The 19,778-nt window shown below is 43.3% G+C and overlaps 1 protein-coding gene across 1 annotated transcript in view; it reads right to left on the reverse strand.

The window, feature by feature from the left end:
• Nucleotides 1–39, reverse strand: part of SIGIRR (single Ig and TIR domain containing) — a 76,369-nt gene extending 76,330 nt beyond the window's left edge. The window contains exon 1 of the mRNA XM_068260097.1: nucleotides 6–39. The gene's annotated coding sequence lies outside the window, so the exon portion shown is untranslated. The remainder of the gene's footprint in view (nucleotides 1–5) is intronic.
• Between the last annotated feature and the right edge of the window lie 19,739 nt (nucleotides 40–19,778).

Here is a 19,778-nt window from a genome sequence, read left to right on the forward strand (position 1 = left end):
CTTACCAGTTACCAGTGATCTCCTGTGTACTATGCTCTGAGCCTGCTGCACCACAACACCTGTGAGAGGAGGAGCAGGAGGGGGAGGAGTGGAGAGAACCAGGAAGCTGCTATCTATAATCTACCTGTACATAGTATAGAGCTCCTCATGTCTTGTGTATACAGACTTCATTTATATTTAGCGTATCTCAGTCATTTTCATTGTTCAGCATCTGTAAAGATACTCCCTAACTTGCTCAACAGTTTTTTTTCCATGCTGCATTGTGCACAGGAGAGGAACACAGGTTCAGTCTTACACAACAGCAAGGTACATAAAATTACATACACAGTCATTAAGGAATAGTAATTACACTTCATTTAAATAGCTATCCTTTGTAATGTATGTGGGCATACTAATATTTTAGCTGAAAACGTTTTAATGGATTCAGTGTCAGATAACTTAGAGGTCTGTTGGTGATTAAGTTGGCCATACAGTCGATTCTATCAGTTTGATCAAGTCTGACAGACATCTATTGCCCCCAACGTGATCAATTCACTTTAGATCCATTTTTGGACAGTTAATCGACTGAATGAGTGGTTGGATATGTTCTGCGTGAGTGGGCGTGGGGGAGTGGCAGCGCATCAGGTTATCTGGGCACCAGGATCGGCAGGCGTTTAGACACGGAGATGGGATTGCGTTTCTTACTAATTTCCACTGCGATTAAGCTACTATACCTAGTATAGGAGATTGATCACACCCAAACGCAGTAGGACTACGGTTGCGCTCAGGACAAAATAGTTCCACAATAGGATCGCACTTATAGAAAGGGTCGCTGCCATTTCCATGGGTTTAACTGTACCCTGCGTTTTGCAATCCATCAGAAGTCAGAATCGGATCACAAAATGCAGCAAGCAAAACTCAAGAAAAGAGCCCTAACAGGGGAGAGTTTAAAGTGGATCCGAGATGAACTTTTACTCATTGCATAATTGTGTTCCTTTCCTATTGTTTATAGGGCATTCCTCAAGCCAAATACTTTTTTGTTTTTGTTTTAATGCTCTAATTCCCTATAAACTAAAGAAGCCACGCCCACAGGTTTTCAGAGAGCCAAGGCAGTTTCAGACAGTAGCAAGGGCTCATGGGAGCTCAGTCTGGGCAGGAGGAGAGGGAGGTATTACTAGCCAGAGATTTCAGAGGCAGAAGGGAGGAGGGAGGAGGAGGGGGGGTTTAGGTTTTTTTTGCTCAAGATGCAGATAAGCCTGCTTCTGTGTAATGTTTACAAACAACATGGCTGCAGTCATTGTATCACAGGAATAATCAATCATATTCTATTAAAGCTGTTTGCAGCTAGATTTGCTGTGTAAACTATCTAAACTTTAGATAAGATATATAGACAAGTTACTTGTTATAGTTAGTTTTTCATCTAGGATTCGCTTTAAGTGTTAATGGACACCGGATAGTACATTGTAAAATACCGCTTAACTAAATTACTGATATTTTGTAGGTAGAGGCACCGCAATACGTATTCGTGCCAGGGGATGAGGGCACTGCAATATGTATTTGTGCCAGGGGATGGATGGCTGCATAGTGCTGCACTTGCACTGCAACCAATGCTGCATTGATATTTGCTGAAGTCTATTGAAATTAAGAAAACTTGCTTGCACCCGCTATTTGTAGCTGCATTTTTCATCATGGCGTACGCTATTTGTCGATGCACATTTGTACTATTCTCTATGAATGCCCTATACATTTTTTGTGGTGTAATAGCGGGGAGGGGGTGATATGGACACGGTTAAGGATACATCCTTGGGGAGGGTGTTTAGGTTATGCATGGGTTAGTAGTTAAAGGATACCCGAAGTGACATGGTGAGATAGACATGGGTATGTACAGTGCCAAGCACACAAATAACTATGCTGTGTTCCTTTTTTTCTCTGCCTGAAAGAGTTAATATCAGGTATGTAAGTGGCTGACTTAGTCCTGACTCAGACAGGAAGTGACTACAGTGTGACCCTCACTGATAAGAAATTCCAACTATAAAACACTTTCCTAGCAGAAAATGGCTTCTGAGAGCAGGAAAGAGATAAAAAAGGACAATAGTTCATAGATTTTAGCTCTGGCATACGTCAATGAATGTGTCATTGAGCAAAAACAATAAAACTGTTAAAACTTAAAAAGTAGATTTAAACAAATAATAAAACTGAGGAACATCTTAAAAAGTCATTTTTAGGAGAAGGAAGATAGATACCAGGGCGTCGGGGCAATTTTGGGCACCCAGAGTCGGAGTTGGATTCGTTGATTTCATAAACTGAGTCGGGAGTCGGATGATTTTTGTACAAAATCCACAGCCCTGTTAAGTATTAGACTTAAGCTGAGTACACACATACGATAACGATCGTTCGAAAACGAACGAGAACGACAATCGGACCGATAATCGTGCGTTCCAAAATTTCCAACGATCGTTTTTTGAACGATAACGACCGTTATCGTTCAATCCGACCGATCCAACCCGGCGGATTTTTTCAAAAGATAATCGTTCAATTGTTGCAGTGTGTACAAAGATCGTCCGATAATGATTATCTGTGGAGTAGTACGCATGTTCTTATTGCCTGTCATAACGTAATTCCCGTTTGCGCACGACAAATTTTTTTATCGTTCGTCGTTCAGTACTTTATACTTATATCGTTCACGTATGTACACAATCGTTCATTACGAACGATCTTTTCGGTCTAATTTGAATATCGTGTAAACGTCACGAATCGTTCGTAACGAACGATCTTTATCGTACGTCTATACGAACCCTAAGGAGTCGGAGTCAAGGAGTCTGAGCCATTTTGGGTACCCGGAATCGGAGTCGTGGTTTCATAAACTGAGGAGTCAGAGTTGGAGTCGGAAGATTTTTGTACCGACTCCACAGCCCTGATAGATACAATTGTTTATTTCATTAGTTTATTTTCACTTCGGGTGTCCTTTAAGGTTAGGCATGAGGGGTCTTTAAGGTTAGGCGTGGTGTGTGTGTGTGGGGGGTTGGTTAAGCTTAGGCATCGGAAGGGGGAGATTTAGGGTTAGGTAACGACAGGGGGTGGTTAAGGTTAGGCATGATTTGAGAGAGTGCCCTGTGTGAGAATGGGGTTAGGTCTAGTTGGAGCAATATATCGGTATTATTCACCGATATGTTACTATCGTAATGTCCAAATTAAACAGTAGAATATCAATAAATTTACCATTATTCTACTTGCCGAAACTGGAAGCCCACATTCCCTGGCTCCTCTTTTTCATGTACACCATTCGTGATCTATTTAAGACACACGTGTGCATAAGCATGGACACTACCTACAATACATCATCAGGAGGTTTGTTGTCATCCAATGTCACGATTTCAGCAGGAGGTAAAACACAGAAGTAAATCTTCTAATTGAAAAAAGGTTCATTTTCAGTGATATAGTGGCCACATAGCACAGGTTCTCACAGGACACCTTTACTAATCACAAACAACAGAAAGACCAAGGGGTGGATAAGGCTTTTAATTTCATAGGTTTGCATTTTCATTGGAAGTGATCCTTTATTCTGAGAACAACTGAGAAAAAAGAAATTTGGTTCAACACTGGGACCCCAGTTCAAATTCCAGCCAGGGTACTATCTGCACAGAGTTTGTATGTTCTCCCTGTGTTTGTGTGGGTTTCCTCCGGGCACTCCAGTTTCCTTCCACATCCCAAAAACATACATATAATTGGTTTTCACCTAAATTGGCCCTAGACTATGATACATACACTACCTGATACATACATAGACATATGACTAGGGTAGGGATTAGATTGTGAGCCCCTTTGAGAGACAGTTGAGTAACAAGACCATATACTCTGTACAGCGCTGCCGTCAGATGTTGGCGCTCCATAAATACAAAATATTAATAATACTCTGCTGAAATGGGAAAAGGGAGCACAAGAAGTAGAATGAGGGTTGCTGGGTGGATTTTAACACCACACACGATAAACAGCTGGCTACAGATGTTTGCCATTTTAAGCAATATATGAGGGAAAATTACCCAGAGCAATGCTTCCCTCCCTTTTATAAATTGGGCACAATTTTAGAGGCATACAAATCTTCTGATGCACATTTTTGGTGTAAATAAGGTTTGTCAATCTCTTGATTAGACAAAGACAGTACTTTGGATGAGGCTCATAGAAGTGCCTAAGGCCAACCAGCCTGGATCACAGTCAGCTGTTGAATCAGGTTTTGGTATGTTCTAGGCCAGCCCTGGGTAAACTACGGCTCGGCCCGCATGCGATGTCGATCCGGCCCGCCGATAGGTGGCTGGATTAACCCCCCCCCCCCCTGCAGAGTCACGAGCGTATTACAAGCTGGTTGCCATGTGTCACGTGACAGCCTGTTGCCATGGAGACATGATAACAAGGAAGCACTGTGTAGGTGAGTTAACCCCCACTAATCACCCGCTCGCGACTCTGCAGGGAGAGAAGGGGGAAAGAGAGGAGGAGGAAAGGCATGCTAGGAATGCGGGCCGCGCAGTCTGCCTTTAGGCAGAATCCTAAGAAAAATAAGAGCTTCACTTACCTAGGGCTTCTGCAACTGACCTGTGCCCGCGCCATCTCTGAACGATTCTCCGTCCCCTCACCACGGCTCACTTTTCTTTACGTTGTGGGAGCAAACTTCTAAGTCGACGTCCACTGCGCCTTGGACGCATATCCTCGTACGCGTTCCTGTAGACCGGAGAATTCTGCACAGGCGCAGTATGAGAAAATCTCTACTGCACTGGCGCAGTATGCTACTGGAAACGGGAGCGTGAATGAGGACGTGCACTGCCAGGGCAGTGCACTCCAACTGCGTGAAGTGAAAGTGAGCCGTGGCGTGGGAACGGAGGAACGTATGGTAACTTTGCGGGAACAGGTCAGCCGCAGGAGGCTGTCAGAAGCCCCAGGTAAGTGGCTGTGGCTGGATTGTAGTGGTTAAGGGCTCTGCCTCTGACACAGGAGACCAGGGTTCGAATCTCGGCTCTGCCTGTTCAGTAAGCTAGCACCTATTCAGTAGGAGACCTTAGGCAAGTCTCCCTAACACTGCTACTGCCTATAGAGCGTGTCCTAGTGGCTGCAGCTCTGGCGCTTTGAGTCCGCCAGGAGAAAAGCGCGATATAAATGTTATTTGTCTTGTCTAAGTGAAACTTGGTTTTTTTTTAGGATACTTCAGACATTCATCTGCAGATCAGATCCACCAGGATGGATTTTCAGATCTGCAGATGATTGTCTGATCTGCAGATGAATGTCAGTTAAACAAGGTGTGTATGATAATCTGCAGATCTCATAGACTATGAATGCAATTTGCAGGAACAAATCTTTTGCAGATACTGATCTTTTGTGTCTGTACAGCATCTGTGTGTGCAGCATCTTGCAAAGATTTCTGTCTGATGAGGAGTTCAGCTCCATAGAAAAGGCTGTGTATGTATGGCTCTCATACTACATGGAAGGGGGTAAAATTGGTCTGTGATCTTTCATTTTCAAGACTATGGTCTGATGTGTGTATGTGGCCTAAGGGTGATTGCATCTTTTAATTCATATTCAACTTTTTTTAATGACGTTTGGAATATGGGAGCTAACGAGTCCAAGAAAAGATACTTCGGGAGGACTGCAGTTTTTGGATATATGCTAATGGTATATTGTTAAGAATGATTCATTCAGAAGTAGGCCTGAAAGAATGAAAGAATCCGGGTTGGAGGGTGTAAGGAATTGTGACATGTGCATTCAAAGACACAAACGGGTGCACATTCATCAGATTGGCAAGGCCCAGTATTCTCTGCCCTGACATAGTCCAGCTACATCATCCCATGGAAAGCCCCAGCCAACTCTTACAATTAAGTGAACCAAGACAGATCAGTGGAGCAAAAAAATTAAAATGGATAAACTTGCCTCCTCAGACTATGTTTTTATTGATAAAATATTACTTGCAGAGAAGCCAGACTGCAATCAAACAGCAGATCAAAATGGAAGCCTGGTGTAAATCCACAGAATGCCAGAAATCCATCATCAAATCTTCACAGCACATGTGGGAGAAATTCACCAACTTCTACTCAAAGTCTCCTCCATACAATCTGCCTAACACAGAAAGGCTCCCTTTGCTGTTTTTTTTTCTCAACTGGCACTGTGATTGGCCTGAGGATTGGGCTCAAACCCGCAAAACGTATTGCCTGTGCTGAATAAAAATTATTTGTTGACACAAGAATTTTGTCACTGAGGTAAGCCACCTCACATTTTTCGATTTAAAACCGGCTTTAATTCATTGTATACACATCAGGGTGCCTCTTTTCCCTAATTTGGGCTTTGCTCAATTAAGTTAATGTTGAAATGCCCTGACCTGTTTAGACCAGCGTTACATAGGCTTTTCCAAAAATGTATATGGAATAATAAAGTACCAAGAATTGCATATCATCGGCTTATTAGGAGACGAGAGGACGGATGATTGGCGGCGCCTGACCTGGCCTGTTATCAGACAAATCTTTTAAAGTGGATGCTTGAATGGAACAAGATTGTGGGAGGTAAGACCTGGGTCAGAATGGAATCCCATTGTGTTGACTTTCAGAAAGCGCTCCCATGGATACCTAAAGTAATTCAGGGATTAATAGGCGGATCAACCCACCCATTTATCAGACCAACGTTGCAAGTGGTTTTAAAGCTGATGAATTCAGAACCAAAGAAAGCAAGAAACCAGACCCCGTTACAGAAGCTGCATAATAACCCTGATTTCATTCCAGGCCAATCTTCTGGCTGGTTTGTCATAAATAAATTAGATGAAGAACTGAGAATTTGGCACCTTCTAGATGGTTCAGTGGCCCTATCAACGTGGCTGGGAAAATTTCCAAGTAAATAACTTTGTAACATCTTTGGAAAAAAAGGCTGCCATAAGAAGTCTGAATAGTGTGGAATCTTACTTTATAGCAAGTATAACACCTGATAAGGCGCTGGGAAAAATTTATAATTTTTTAATTTCTAACGAGAAGGCTGAGCAGACCCAGGTTTTGGTTGGTTGGGAAAGAGATTGGGGTCCTAAGATAAAGGATGTAAATTGGAGTCAAGTATTTAGGGATTTCCATATGTCTCCATGTCAGCACGATCGGGTTAAACCCCGCCCCCTTTAACCCCCATAGGACCTTAATAGTATAAATTTCTCCCTTTAACTCCTCCCCCTAGTCTTTTTTCTTTCCTCGCATTCACCTCAACTAAACCTCCATGGACCAATGCTGACAACGCGGAAGATAAAGATAAGAACCCTCTTACCTTACCACATAGGTTAGCCTCTCCTATGTGATGTCCCCACCGCTATAACTAAATGGCATGGCGCGGGGATCCCTGGTTCTGGCCTCAGGGAGCAGGGCACTATATTGCCTTCTAGTGCCCTGCACAGCGTGAGTGCGGCTAATGGCCGCCGCTTCTGGTGTTCCGTATGTTTGTATCTCTTTCAGGCTGGGGTAGCGTGCGCTCCACTATGCGTGTCAGCGCCGTCTCTCCGCCCAACTTCCTCTGCTATGCTGCAGTGATTGGGTGCTGGCTGGCGTCACCGCCCATCTAGGCTCTGATTGGTCAGGCGGCGGAGCGAGGCATATTTAAGCCTGCTAACCAGCAGATCTGTGCGGACAAGCCTAGAGCAAGGACGTGGTCATACCGCTCTGCACCCTGGACACAGTACATTGCCTGGGACACCTACACTATGGAAGCAGGTGACTTCTTTTTTTTTTTTTTCTCAGGCACTCTACGCAGCAGTAGTATAATGGAAGAAAGTGCATAGATTTGCTATAGTTTGCTATAGTTCTATAGTTACTATAGTTCTGTTGCTATATACATTAGGGCTATATGTATATATATATAGGGGTGTAAAATAGGGAAAATTGAGCATATCAAACTTATATTGGCATATTTTTGTTGCAGCAGATGCTGTTGATATGGAACCAAATCCCTGCTTTCCACAGGGAAATACAGTACCAGAAAATGACCAGTTACAGAACAAGAAGTAAGAGGGGAGTAAGTGAAGTTCTGTTTATTCCCTTTTACTTAAAAGAGTGCTATCTGATTGGCTGTTTATTGCCTTTCAGCAACACCGAGCAACCTCGTAAAGAGCGTACAAGGTCGAGGTCTAAATCAAGATCAAGATCTCGATCAAGGGAATCGAATAGAAATCGTTCATCCTATAGAAGAAGATCAAAGTCAAGAAGAAGATCCCGCTCTAAGAGACGTTCTAGATCTAGAAGGCGTGATCATAGTAGATCTCCTAATAGGAGACGATATGAGCATAGATACTCATCCAAAAAACGCTGTTGGGCGTGTGGGGATGATGTTATGCAGGGCAAGCCTGTATGCCACAACTGTTTTCACAGTATGGCGAAAGAGACTGAACAACCCAAAGACATAGCGACTATGATAAGGGAAGCGGTACAAGAATCTATGAATACATATATTGCATCCTTACCCTCTTCACAGGCCCCGCAAGCGGATCCTCTATCTAATCAGACAGCTTCTACACACGACGATCAGGATGAGGAAGACCAATCAATGGTGGGATTTAACTTCAACCTCGTCCAACCATTTATCAAATCAATAAGAGAGGCCATTGAATGGCGCCAAGAAGACGAAGAACAGCCAGGAACAAGCCAGAGAGAATATTACACTCATTTAAAAAAATCGGTCAAGGGATTCCCATTGTTTGACACAATTAAGGAGATAATGCTTGACGAATGGAAAAAGGTGGATAAAAAACCTAGCTTAGCCAATAGATTCAACAAGTTATATCCGATGGAAGATACTAACCTCTCCACTTTAGAAGATCCACCAAAAGTAGACGCCTCAGTAATTGGATTAGCCAAACACGTGACACTGCCCAGGGACGACGCAGCATCATTTAAGGACACAATGGATAAAAAAATAGATTCTGAATTGAAGAAATCATACATAGCCTCTGGAGGAGCCTGTAAACCAGCCATCGCGCTGACGTCTGTGGCCGAAGCTTTGAGATCTTGGATACATAATATAGAGGAGGCAATAAGAGCTGATGCAGACAAAGAAGCAATAATAGCCGCCTTAGACGATGTCAAGATAACAGCGGACTTTATGGGGGAGGCAGCCATCGATGTATTGAAATGCTCTTCTAGAGCAATGATTCACTCTGTGGTCTCCAAGAGGGCTTTGTGGCTAAGAGGTTGGTCTGCCGACCAGAATTCTAAACAAGACTGGTGTAGAATTCCGTACGACGGAAAAAACCTATTTGGGGAAGAAATGGACACTGCAATTAAGAAAGTTACAGGCGGAAAATCTGGCATGATTCCCCAGGACCGTAAGCCTAAGAAACCAGTCTACCCTCAAAGATCTTCTTTTCAGCAGAACAGATATAGATCTAACACAGCATACAGACCAGGAAGAGAGTACAGAAAGAACTGGCAAAGTTCCCAATCGACGCTACTTAAATTCAACAAACAAAGAAAGACCACCCAGCCTGGAAATCAGGCGAAGTCTTTTTGATGGTCAATCCATCCAGACATTACCAGTGGGAGGCAGATTACAAGCCTTCAGGGAGGTCTGGATGGAAAATATCAAAGATGCATGGGTCACGCAAACAATAGCGGAAGGCCATCGATGGAAATTTCTGAGGGAACCCCCCAATATAATTCAACCAACAAAGATACCGAGAGATCAAAGCAAGAAGAAGATATTATCAGATTATGTTCAGGACCTACTACTGAAGAACGCGATTACAGAAGTACCGGTACAACAAAGAGGTCAGGGAATATACTCCCCATTATTTTTTGTCAGGAAAAAGACAGGAGATCTAAGGCCTGTGATGGACTTAAGAAAATTGAACTCATTCATCAAAAACAACAAATTCAAAATGGAGACCCTTCAAACCATAACCAGGGTAGTATTAAGGAACGACTGGGCCATATCAATAGACTTACAGGATGCGTATTTGCACATCCTGATCCACCCAGACTTCCAGAAATACTTAAGATTCAAGATAGGAGAAGTGCATCTTCAATTCCGTTGTCTTCCATTCGGGATCAGCACAGCCCCAAGGACGTTCACCAAGATACTAATCTCACTAGTCGAATTCTTGAGACTAAAGGGACTCAGACTCCACCACTATCTGGACGACCTGCTTCTTCTGGACCAGAGCACACAATCCATATTGCTTCACAGACAGATATTACTGCAACACTTACAGATGTTCGGTTGGAAAGTGAATACAGCAAAGAGTCATCTTCAACCGACAAGAAGCATTATATTTCTAGGGGCACATCTCCAAACAGACAGGAACACTATTGGATTACCACCAGAGAAACTACAGAAGATCCGAACAAGGATACAGAACATAATATGTTGCAAAACATTGACAGCAAAACACTGCCTGAGTGTTCTAGGGTCTATGACTTCGACCATACCTATGGTAAGGTGGTCCCAATGGCATTCCAGATTATGGCAGAACGGATTCCTAACACAATGGACGTCCAAACAGTTGAACCAGACGATATTAATAACGGAACAGATGAGGAACAGCCTATACTGGTGGTTAGACCCAAGCAACCTCAGCAAGACTTTGTCAATTCAGACGTTAGCACAAACTACTGTCACCACGGATGCCAGCACCAGGGGCTGGGGGGCACATCTTCATGCCAAATCTATTCAGGGAATATGGAAGACATCTCAGAAAAAAACATCAGCAAATATTCTAGAGGTCAGAGCAGCATACTTGGCCCTAAAACACTTCAAGGACGATCTGAGGGGGAAAGATGTTCGATTACAAATGGACAACCGCACAGCAGTGGCGTATGTCAACAAACAAGGCGGTACCCGATCCAACAGACTACTACAGGAAGTAACTCCAATCTTTGCCCTAGCAGAAAACAGCTTTCACAGCCTATCGGCTGTATATATTCCAGGTGCACAAAACACAACAGCAGACTATCTCAGCAGATCAACACTGGATCACAAAGAGTGGTCATTAAACCAAGAGGTGTTTCAAGCAATATGCAAAGAGATGGGCAACCCTCAACTCGACTTGATGGCCACTCAGAAAAATACCAAATGCAAGAGATTCATATCAAGACTTTGGACTCCACAAGCGGAAGCAATAGACGCTCTATCAACTGTATGGCAGTTCAAGATGGCCTATGTATTTCCCCCAACAGCATTAATTCAGAGACTATTGCTGAGGCTACTCAAGGAAGATGTAACGTTGCTAGCAATTATACCGTATTGGCCAAAGAGGCCGTGGTTCCCACTCCTGTGGAGATTAAAGATGCAAGACCCTATTCCTCTACCATCAGTACCCAATCTGTTAACGCAGGGTCCAGTGGTACACCCAAATCCAACAAGATTGAATCTCGCTGTATGGAAGTTGAGAGGGGGAAGCTGGAGTCTTTAGGATGCTCCAAAGAGGTAATACAAACAATACTAAAAGCCAGAAAAATTTCCACTAATATAACGTACCACAGAATTTGGGAAAGATTTTTCAAATTTGCCAACACGTCAGGAATTGACGCTCTGCATCCACAGGTTACAGACATACTGCAGTTTCTACAAACTGGCCTAGACAAAGGTCTGGCATACCGCACATTGAAGGTGCAAATAACAGCTCTGTCGACACTGACTGACGAAAGATGGGCTTTTCACCCATTAGTAGTACAATTCCTAAAGGGAGTCATCAAGGAGAGACCACCAAGGAAGAACTTCTTCCCAAAATGGAATCTACCCTTAGTACTAGACACATTGTCAAGAACCCCTTACTCACCATCTGTAAATTGCTCATTGACCCAATTGACGCATAAAGCAGTATTTCTAGTAGCTATTGCCTCAGCGAGGAGAGTCTCTGAAATCCAAGCTCTCGGATGGGAGGAACCTTCATTAACATTCTTTTCGGATCGAGTAGTTCTAAGACCAATCCAACATTTTGTGCCCAAGGTAGCTACCGTCTATCATTTCAACCAAGAATGGACATTACCAACACTAAAAGAGGACAATAATCCGATCCCCCATCCATTAGACGTAGGAGAAACACTTAAACTTTATGTATCTCAGACTAGGGAATTCCGGAAAACAGAGAGATTATTCGTGATCCCAACAGGTTATAGAAGGGGCCAGGCAGCCACCTCAAGGACTATAGCCAATTGGCTAGTAAAAATAATTCAGGAGGCATATAAGATTAATAATCTTACTCCCCCAGAACAAGTAAACGCTCACTCTACCAGAGGAGTGGCAACATCATGGGCAGCGTTTACTAAAGTGTCACCGGAAAAGATTTGTCAGGCGGCCAATTGGTCGTCCATGAACACATTCATAAAACATTATAGAGTTGATCCAGCAGCAAACTCGACATTGCAGTTTGGAACCAATGTACTAACAGTTAACATGTTATAAGTTGTAAATAAATTGTTTGCCAGCATTGCACCTCATCCCTCCCTGTATTGATTATTACTAGTTAACTCCCGATCGTGCTGACATGGAGACATATGGAATAAGGAAAATTGAATACTCACCTAACGGTAATTTTCCTTTCCAGATGTATCCATGGCAGCACGAGGCTCCCTCCCTAGATTCGGTGATTACGAGGAGTATGAGACTAGGGGGAGGAGTTAAAGGGAGAAATTTATACTATTAAGGTCCTATGGGGGTTAAAGGGGGCGGGGTTTAACCCGATCGTGCTGCCATGGATACATCTGGAAAGGAAAATTACCGTTAGGTGAGTATTCAATTTTCCTTAATATGGTTCCCTGCTAGCACCAATGTTCAGCTAATCCAGTTCAAATTGGTATCCAGATGGTACCATATTCCTCGAAAAACTGAGGATCAGCGGGCCTGGAATAACAGAGGTTGTTGGAGATGTGGAACCCCAAACCCGTCCTATGTGCATTGGTTCTGGAGTTGTAAAGGGATATCACCATTCTGGGCGGATCTGGCAAGGTTCATTAAGGCCTAGTGCACACCAGAGCGGTTCGGCTGCGTTTTGCGATCCGCTTGCGGCTGCGGATCCGCTTGGGTAATGTATTTCAATGGGCTGGTGCACACCAGAGCGGGAGGCATTTTGCAGAAACGCATACTCCTGGGCTGCTGCAGATTTTGGATTGCGGAGGCGTTTCTGCCTCAATGTTAAGTATAGGAAAAATGCCTGTTCAGAGCGGTTTTGCTGGCGTTTTTGTTACAGAAGCTGTTCAGTAACAGCTTTACTGTAACAATATATGAAATCTACTACACCAAAACCGCTACACAAAACCGCAAAACGCTAGCTAAAACGCTACAGAAAAATAAGAAAAAGCGTTTCAAAATCTGCTAGCATTTTGCGGATCTGCTAGCGGTTTTTGGTGTGCACCAGGCCTAAGAGTACTATGGATCCTCAGTTTTTAATGGACGAGGTAATGGCGCTGTTTGGGCAATCTAAGAAACCTGCTCATTCGATTTTATCCTCAACCCTCTATATTTTTTCTCTTATAGCTAGAAAACTATTTATAGATAGATGGAGAGTGTCACGGACGGTTGCGGGGACGCAGGCGCGTCCTGGAACCGCCCGTGAAGAAAAGAACGATCGCACTCGATTCCTGCATCGATTGCGCCTCAGATCAATAGAACCAAGATTTGACGTGTAGTATCCCTATGCCTAGGAACAGCTGGGGGATCTGTCTTAGCTGAAGTGACAGCCTGGGGGGAAGGTGTTAATTAGCTTGGACATATTCCCTGTGGAAGGCACAATTCCCCTTTTGGTTCTGGGAACCAGGTGACACTTAGCTGATCTCATGGAGATGTTAATTAACCAAAGGATGCCTAGGTACAGCCAGGCAGGCTACGAATCCACGGGAGGTCTTGACACTTTGCTCCCTAGTAAAGATCAAAGGAAAGTCAGCTGTTAGCAGCTAGAACACACCCTGAATAAACCTGAAGTCTCATGGCATAATCCATAACTTCCCAGATCTGTAATATTTCTGGGGTTCCTGAGATGGCAGCTTCACCAAACGTGGGGGAAGTGTAGCATGAGCCCCGGTGCTGGTTCTGAGGAAGTTTCAGAACATTCTGAGGTAAGGACTGCCAGTTAGGCAGTTTGAAAATGCCCTGATGATACCACAGGGGTCCCACCCCTCATGTCTGGTATCAGGGCGCTGGGTAAATCGAGACAGACCTGAAAATGTTAATAAATCTGCCCTGACCTGTACGGTTCTGTGAGATAGAGCCCATATATGGGTAGATATGATTTCTAGCCCCCAGGATAAGGGGAGGGCTCATCTCATCTTCTAAGAGGGTGTATGGCTCCCCGCCCTCACTCCCTCCTACTGGAGCAGGGGCATAAGAATGGCTGAGGACCCAAACTCAGTGTCCTCCACACTGAAACATCTTGAATTCATCAGATGCCAGCTTGAGGATATGCTGGCATCCACCTGGTCTGAACTCTGAATTCAAATTGAAACCCAGAACTCTGTTTTCCCACAAAAAGGACATCTTTCCAGGAACTAAGTATTTTTCTCCCTTCTTTTATTTTTTTATACTGGCTATTACTGTTTTAATAATTGTTGATTTTAATAATTGTCTGTATATATTAATTATTTATATTGCGTGAATAAACGACTTTCTCCAAGTCATTCACTGTCTGCTACCCTGCTTATCAGCACACACAGAACTGATCCCGGGTCTCTGAAGATACGCTACTGTTTGTTTGTTGTTGGCTAGACAGAATATCGTGTGTTTAACCGTTTTATTCGCAGGATTAGTCAGTTAATGGGCTCCACGGTCCCATGGTAACCGCGGTGGTGGCAGTTTACTCTGAACCAGTAGGTGACGTTGTAATTACCCGTGGTCTCACAGGCTCCCTTCTGAGTTGTCTGCGGCTAATTCTTAACGGTTCCTGCGCATTGACTGCGACCAGAGTTCGCACGATCTGTGCGCTGGCACCGTTTAGAAGGCTAAGTGCGGTCAGCCACTAGGGTTCCTGTGACAGAGAGATACTACACCTTTATCTTTGATTGGAAATTAAAAGTTGATATTTTTTAGTATAGAGAGTGGGGATGGATTTAGCTCTGGAGGGAATTTGGCAATTGATCAGATTTAAGGAGAACTGTAGTGAGAGGTACATGGAGGCTGCCATATTTATTTCCTTTTAAGCAATACCAGTTGCCTGGCTATTCAGCTAATCCTCTGCCTCTAATACTTTCAGCCATAGGCCCTGAACAAGCATGCAGCAGATCAGGTGTTTCTGACAAATTTAGACAGATATGACAAGATTAGCTGCATGCTTGTTTCTGGTGTGATTCAGACACTTCTTTAGGCAAATAGACCATCAGGGCTGCCAGGCAACTGGTATTGCTTAAAAGGAAATAAATATGGCAGCCTCCATATCCCTCTCACTACAGTTCTCCTTTAAAGAAGTATGGGAGAGGGCATTGGATTCAACTTAATCTTCTTATATAGAATTTTCTGTGGATTTTCAACTACTATACTGAACCTTTTTTCTTTGTAGTATTTATGGGACAATGATGCGAATCTGGGCCCAGGGACGCAGGAGCATGGCTATGAAGTCATTTTTTTTTTTTTTTTGGTCCGGGCTAAAATTTGTGGCTGATGTCCTAAGAAGAAAAAAAAAAAACCCCAGCGTTTCACAAAATAGTCAACTGTTCCTTACAAGCAGAGAGGTTTCCTACCTGTATGAAAAAAGCAATCACTGGACTGCTGCACAAGAAACCAACCTAAAGCCCCATCTACACGATACGATTCTTTGTGCTATTCGATTACGATTCTATTTATGATCCAATTAAATCCGACATGTCCGATTGGGATTCGATTCAATTCGCCATTGTTTTGCAATGGCAAATCGAATTGAATTGAATCCCGATCGGACATGTCGGATTTAATCGGAACGTAAATAGAATCGTATCGTATAGATTGGGCTTTAGACCCATAAGCTATGAGCCGCTATAGACCCATCTCTAACCTTTTCTTCTTAGGGAAAGTTATTGAAAAGGCTATCTCCAACTTCAAGCCAGGCCCTTAAGAAACCACATCTGGCTTCAAAGAACTTCAGAGCTGTGAACAGCCCTTACCCAGATCTGCAATTATCTGCTCACAGCAAGAGACTGGAAGCGAGTGTTCCATCTTTATGCTTGGTCTCTCAGTGGCTTTTTACTAAGTTGATCATGAAGCCTTGCTTTACAGGCTGAAAGATTACTGGGACATAACTATCTACTGGGTCATAAAGTCCTACCGCACATAATCCAGTGTGCAAGAGATCTCAGGAATTGGGGTGGGTGGATGGATTATTAAACCCCTACTAAATGCTACCAGGCTCCTTACTAGGTTAGTGGTTCTTAGCAAGGGGATGGATATGCAACTCCTACTTGAAAAGGCATCCCTTCTCATTCATCCATAGGAATGGGAAAAGAGCATTGAGGGGTACCCCTACAATCATGTCCTTTCCACTTTTTGTGAGTTCCTGGGAAGGGGGAGGTGGGTTATTTAGCTTTCCATAGGGTTGATCATCTTCAGCACTTGGACAGTTTCTTGCACTGCAGTAGCAGAGCCAGGAGGCTCACGTAGCAGTACTGAGTCAAAAGGCACCAGTTAGCACGTGAGCTAAAGCTCTCAAAGTTTAAATAGATCAGATGTTCACTAAGCTGTGATAACAAATGCACACGGTAGCAAAGCTTACTGCAGTTTCCATGAAACTAGATCTGTGGCAGGTATAACAAAGTCTACCTATCTCACAGTAAAGAATTATAAACAGCCCCTTAATGAATGTTGGATTCTTCTATACAGGCTACACAGCTGTGTTTATGTACAAGGAGTTCTCATGTTACATGTGTTTAATAAAGGAATTTAAAATAACACCATCTGCCAGAATTATTAGTTTAAAATAACGTGCTATGCAGGTGTATTGAAGAAGCTAGAATGTGAAAAACAATAATACTGTACAAGGCATGAAGGTGTTGTGTTTAACCTACACAAAGATTTACAAAGATTCACTGAGCTTTGGGGAATGACGTTTTCTCATGTTTACCGTGGAAGGCAAGAGAAGGGCACATGCTCCTTGGCCTCAATTTACTAAGCATTACCTCAATCGGTAATGCAGAAAAATGCAATTCACAAAGATTAACCACCACTTCAGCCTAACTGGACGAGTATACACGTCCAGTGTATTTGTGGAGGGTGCACCACCAGTTTGTTACTAAATGAGGCATATGTGGTATCATTTTAACTGGTATGAGTTGTACAATACGTTTTGGTGTGTTTTAAAGCTTGGAGCCATGTCACATAAGAAATAAGTAGGGACAAACTCAATCGAACATAAAAATGAATTTTCAAAATCATAATCAAACTTCAGAAAGTATTCATAAAACTAGACAAGACATATGTGGTAACATTGTAAACGTGATAAGTAGTAGAATAGATTTTATGGTGTTTTAGGGTTAAGGGCTAGGTCTTGTGTATTCTTTTAGTAACGAAATCAAAAGCAATACAACTTTAATATATTCTATACCAAAACCAAGCCTTGTAAAATGAAAACAAAGTGACAGAATATAAAAGAAAATAACTATATCATTACCTTAGGAACTTGGCTTTTTAAATATGTATGCCATGAGGGTATATTACTGTTATTTTTGCAAATCAGGTCGTGTAATAATCGACAACGTACAAGGAGAAAGCAAAATGCACAAAACAGGAAAAAAAAGGACACCTTAATTTCAAAATACAATATTGTCAACATACATTGTGCTAGGAACATAATCTTAATCATGTAATAACCAGAATGGATAAGCAAATAAAATTTGATGGTTTAACTTATAGTTAGCACTGTTTATTGTAAAACTATAATGGATGTAAATGGAGAAATAGTGTGTTTTTCCCTTATTTTCGGAGCAGTCCTTTTCAGCGCAGGAAGATTTGGGCGCAGCCGGCGCCACCATAGACTATAATAGGAATTACATCTATAGTGGCACTCAGTGAGTAACGTCGGCGCCGTCGAGCTGAAGTTGCTTTTAAAGCACAATAACTCGGCCTCACGCAATAGCTGGAAGCCGAATTATATCATTCCCCACCATCCATGGCGGCCTGGAGGGGGAATAGTAATGAACACGGCCAGGAACTTGTGCAACTGCAGGATCAGCCGTATACCGGCTGTATCCTGCGCCCAAGTCTTCCTGCACCGATTTCAAATGTATGCCTTATTTTCCCTTTAAAATTTATAAAAAAATAAGGTAATTACAAAACAAAAATATCACTCACTAAAAGCCTAATTTGTCCTCAAAAAAAAAACACAATATAAAGATCATTTAGGTGTGATAATTAGTAATAAAGTTATTGGTGAATGAATGAGAACAGTGCTGATATGTGAAAATTGCTCTCATCCTGAAGTGGTTAAAGCAAACAGTAAATCAAGTCCCTCCATGCAGAGCACAGGAAGCGTATGTCTGCAGTAACATGTGGCTGGATAGAGCGCTGCACCAGCTGCATAGACTGGGACAGAGCGCTGTACATGCAGAGCCTGAGGCTCAGCTGTTTTTCCCTGTACTGCTGCCAATCAGAGAGCCGCTGTACAGATAGGCAGAGCGCTGTACATGCAGAGCCTGTGGTGCACTTCGGCGAGTGCCGATTTCACCTGGTACCAGTGAAGTCATGCCGTTGCACAGAGAGCGAGTTCCAGACCTCTGTACTCTCTGTAGGAAACAGCAGCTCTATTCAACAGCTGATTCCACCCCAATGTCCTTAGCCAGCTGAAGTGCACCTCAGATTCTGCATGTACGGTGCTCTCCCCATCTGTGTAATGGCAGCGACTCTCGTGTGATTGGAAGCAGTACGTGTGAAATCAGCTGAGCCTCAGGCCCTGCATATAGAGCTGTCCGCATCTATGCAGTTGGTGCGGCGCTCTATCCAGCCACGTTATGGCAGATATATGCTTCCTGCGCTCTGCATGGAGGGAGGAAGGGGAGAACCCTGGGGACTTATCGATCACTGAAAGAGCCACTCCAGGAAGAGATGTGAAAAAACAGACCAGAAAACGAAAGATGGGGACAGTAGCGGCCTATGACCCCTAATAGGCAGCAGAAAGCTCCCTGAATGAGCAGACATACCCGCAGTGTTTGCTGGCTGTGTGGGTAGGAGACCCACTAGATCCTATACCACTAGGCCGATTACCGATCATGGGTGCCTTTATGGACAAAGACTGAGAAGTACAATGCTCACAGGGATGGAAATGCCTTGTGTTATGGACTCAGCAGTATGCAGGGCTGGTGAGCGGCATGCTCCCACCGCTGTGGTAGGATTTCCCTACGGTTTAGACGACTGGGCGTTGTTTGTAGTCTATGATGGTCACAGAGGTTTTGAATATATCCAACAGGTGACTCCCCCTTCACCATTACCAGTCAAAATTAGTGTAGCACAAGATATTAGCCCCACTCTGAAGCAGCCAATATGGCTTCCTCTGCAGCCCCATTCAGTGTCTTCTCCGTGTCCTGGCAGATTGACATGGTGCTTAACAGCTGTTACAAGCACTGATGTCTGCAGCTTAAATGCACTCACTTTTCCTTGCATCACTTAAAGAGGATCTGAGATGAAAAACTAACTAACAAGTAACTTGTCTATATATCTTATCTAAAGTTTAGATAGGTTGCACAGAAAATCTAGCTGCAAACTGCTTTAATAGAATATGATTATTTCTTCCTGTGATACAATGATAGCAGCCATGTTTGTAAACATTACACAGAGGCAGGCTTATCTGGATCTTGAGCAAAAAAAAAAAAAAAGCCCTAATCCCCTCCTCCCCTCTGCCTCTGAAATCTCTG

Source organism: Hyperolius riggenbachi, chromosome 11 (assembly GCF_040937935.1).
Source record: "Hyperolius riggenbachi isolate aHypRig1 chromosome 11, aHypRig1.pri, whole genome shotgun sequence".
In the NCBI taxonomy this organism is placed as follows: Eukaryota; Metazoa; Chordata; class Amphibia; order Anura; family Hyperoliidae; genus Hyperolius; species Hyperolius riggenbachi.